The sequence below is a fragment of the Hetaerina americana genome, unplaced genomic scaffold (genome assembly GCF_022747635.1).
Source record: "Hetaerina americana unplaced genomic scaffold, ioHetAmer1.1.p SCAF_44, whole genome shotgun sequence".
Taxonomy (NCBI): domain Eukaryota; kingdom Metazoa; phylum Arthropoda; class Insecta; order Odonata; family Calopterygidae; genus Hetaerina; species Hetaerina americana.
Window position 1 is genome coordinate 35,984 of NW_027287030.1, and position 3,692 is coordinate 39,675.

The following is a 3,692-nucleotide window of genomic DNA, read 5'->3' on the forward strand; positions in this document are numbered from 1 at the left end:
ACTAATCCGTTCTCTTACAGATAATAAGACATGGGCCATCAAAGGCGTCTGATGAAGAAAGAAGAAAATGAAAGGACACCGTGATTTGGAGAATGGACACCAAATAATCAAGAATGCTGACACTTCAAGAGGAACACTTGCGATAGGTTTAGATTTGGACCATTAGGGTCGGAACGGATATCGATTAAGGTTTGGCGTATTTCCGCGGTTAGAATTAATTTTGTGGTGTTTTTGGCTCCGAGTGATCGGTTCTTCGTCCTCTATTGCGTGGGTTGGTTTTCGACATGTCGTCGCACTGCCAATTCCGTGATTGTAGACGAAGTTTTGATCTTTGGAACCACTGACGCTAAGTGTATATTTTGTATGAACTAATCCGTTCTCTTACAGATACAAAAGACATGGACCATCTAAGGCGTCTGATGAAGAAAGAAGAAAATGAAAGGACACCGTGATTTGGAGAATGGACACCAAATAATCAAGAATGCTGACACTTCAAGAGGAACACTTGCGATAGGTTTAGATTTGGACCATTAGGGTCGGAACGGATAGCGATTAAGGTTAGGCGTATTTTCGCGGTTAGAATTAATTTTGTGGTGTTTTTGGCTCCGAGTGATCGGTTCTTCGTCCTCTATTGCGTGGGTTGGTTTTCGACATGTCGTCGCACTGCCAATTCCGTGATTGTAGACGAAGTTTTGATCTTTGGAACCACTGACGCTAAGTGTATATTTTGTATGAACTAATCCGTTCTCTTACAGATAATAAGACATGGGCCATCTAAGGCGTCTGATGAAGAAAGAAGAAAATGAAAGGACACCGTGATTTGGAGAATGGACACCAAATAATCAAGAATGCTGACACTTCAAGAGGAACACTTGCGATAGGTTTAGATTTGGACCATTAGGGTCGGAACGGATAGCGATTAAGGTTAGGCGTATTTCCGCGGTTAGAATTAATTTTGTGGTGTTTTTGGCTCCGAGTGATCGGTTCTTCGTCCTCTATTGCGTGGGTTGGTTTTCGACATGTCGTCGCTCTGCCAATTCCGTGATTGTAGACGAAGTTTTGATCTTTGGAACCACTGACGCTAAGTGTATATTTTGTATGAACTAATCCCTTCTCTTACAGACACAAAAGACATGGGCCATCTAAGGCGTCTGATGAAGAAACAAGAAAATGAAAGGACACCGTGATTTGGAGAATGGACAACAAATAATCAAGAATGCTGACACTTCAAGAGGAACACTTGTGATAGGTTTAGATTTGGACCATTAGGGTCGGAATGGATATCGATTAAGGTTAGGCGTATTTCCGCGGTTGGAATTAATTTTGTGGTGTTTTTGGCTCCGAGTGATCGGTTCTTTGTCCTCTATCGCGTAGATTGGTTTTCGACATGTCGTCGCTCTGCCAATTCCGTGATTGTAGACGAAATTTTGATCTTTGGAACCACTGACACTAAGTGTACATTTTGTATGAACTAATCCGTTCTCTTACAGATAATAAGACATGGGCCATCTAAGGCGTCTGATGAAGAAAGAAGAAAATGAAAGGACACCGTGATTTGGAGAATGGACACCAAATAATCAAGAATGCTGACACTTCAAGAGGAACACTTGCGATAGGTTTAGATTTGGACCATTAGGGTCGGAATGGATATCGATTAAGGTTAGGCGTATTTCCGCGGTTAGAATTAATTTTGTGGTGTTTTTGGCTCCGAGTGATCGGTTCTTTGTCCTCTATTGCGTGGGTTGGTTTTCGACATGTCGTCGCACTGCCAATTCCGTGATTGTAGACGAAGTTTTGATCTTTGAAACCACTGAAGCTAAGTGTATATTTTGTATGAACTAATCCGTTCTCTTACAGATAATAAGACATGGGCCATCAAAGGCGTCTGATGAAGAAAGAAGAAAATGAAAGGACACCGTGATTTGGAGAATGGACACCAAATAATCAAGAATGCTGACACTTCAAGAGGAACACTTGCGATAGGTTTAGATTTGGACCATTAGGGTCGGAACGGATATCGATTAAGGTTTGGCGTATTTCCGCGGTTAGAATTAATTTTGTGGTGTTTTTGGCTCCGAGTGATCGGTTCTTCGTCCTCTATTGCGTGGGTTGGTTTTCGACATGTCGTCGCACTGCCAATTCCGTGATTGTAGACGAAGTTTTGATCTTTGGAACCACTGACGCTAAGTGTATATTTTGTATGAACTAATCCCTTCTCTTACAGACACAAAAGACATGGGCCATCTAAGGCGTATGATGAAGAAACAAGAAAATGAAGGGACACCGTGATTTGGAGAATGGACAACAAATAATCAAGAATGCTGACACTTCAAGAGGAACACTTGTGATAGGTTTAGATTTGGACCATTAGGGTCGGAATGGATATCGATTAAGGTTAGGCGTATTTCCGCGGTTGGAATTAATTTTGTGGTGTTTTTGGCTCCGAGTGATCTGTTCTTCAAACTCTATCGCGTGCATTGGTTTTCGACATGTCGTCGCTCTGCCAATTCCGTGATTGTAGACGAAATTTTGATATTTGGAACCACTGACACTAAGTGTATATTTTGTATGAACTAATCCGTTCTCTTACAGATATAAAAGACATGGACCATGTTAGACGTCCGATGAAGAAAGAAGAAAATGAAAGGACACCGTGATTTGGAGAATGGACACCAAATAATCAAGAATGTTGAAACTTCAAGAGGAACACTTGCGATAGGTTTAGATTTGGACCATTAGGGTCGGAACGGATATCGATTAAGGTTAGGCGTATTTCCGCGGTTAGAATTAATTTTGTGGTGTTTTTGGCTCCGAGTGATCGGTTCTTCGTCCTCTATTGCGTGGGTTGGTTTTCGACCCTTCGTCGCTCTGCCAATTCCGTGATTGTAGACGAAATTTTGATCTTTGGAACCACTGACACAAAGTGTATATTTTGTATGAACTAATCCGTTCTCTTACAGATACAAAAGACATGGACCATCTAAGGCGTCTGATGAAGAAACAAGAAAATGAAAGGACACCGTGATTTGGAGAATGGACACCAAATAATAAAGAATGCTGACACTTCAAGAGGAACACTAGTAATAGGTTTAGATTTGGACCATTAGGCTCGGAACCGATATCGATTAAGGTTAGGCGTATCTCCGCGGTTGGACTTAATTTTGTGGTGTTTTTGGCTCCGGGTGATCGGTTCTTCGTCCTCTATTGCGTGGGTTGGTTTTCGAGCCTTCGTCGCTCTGCCAATTCCGTGATTGTAGACGAAGTTTTGATCTTTGGAACCACTGACGCTAAGTGTATATTTTGTATGAACTAATCCGTCCTCTTACAGATAATAAGACATGGGCCATCTAAGGCGTCTGATGAAAAAAGAAGAAAATTAAAGGACACCGTGATTTGGAGAATGGACACCAAATAATCAAGAATGCTGACACTTCAAGAGGAACACTTGCGATAGGTTTAGATTTGGACCATTAGGGTCGGAATGGATATCGATTAAGGTTAGGCGTATTTCCGCGGTTAGAATTAATTTTGTGGTGTTTTTGGCTCCGAGTGATCGGTTCTTCGTCCTCTATTGCGTGGGTTGGTTTTCGACATGTCGTCGCACTGCCAATTCCGTGATTGTAGACGAAGTTTTGACCTTTGGAACCACTGAAGCTAAGTGTATATTTTGTATGAACTAATCCGTTCTCTTA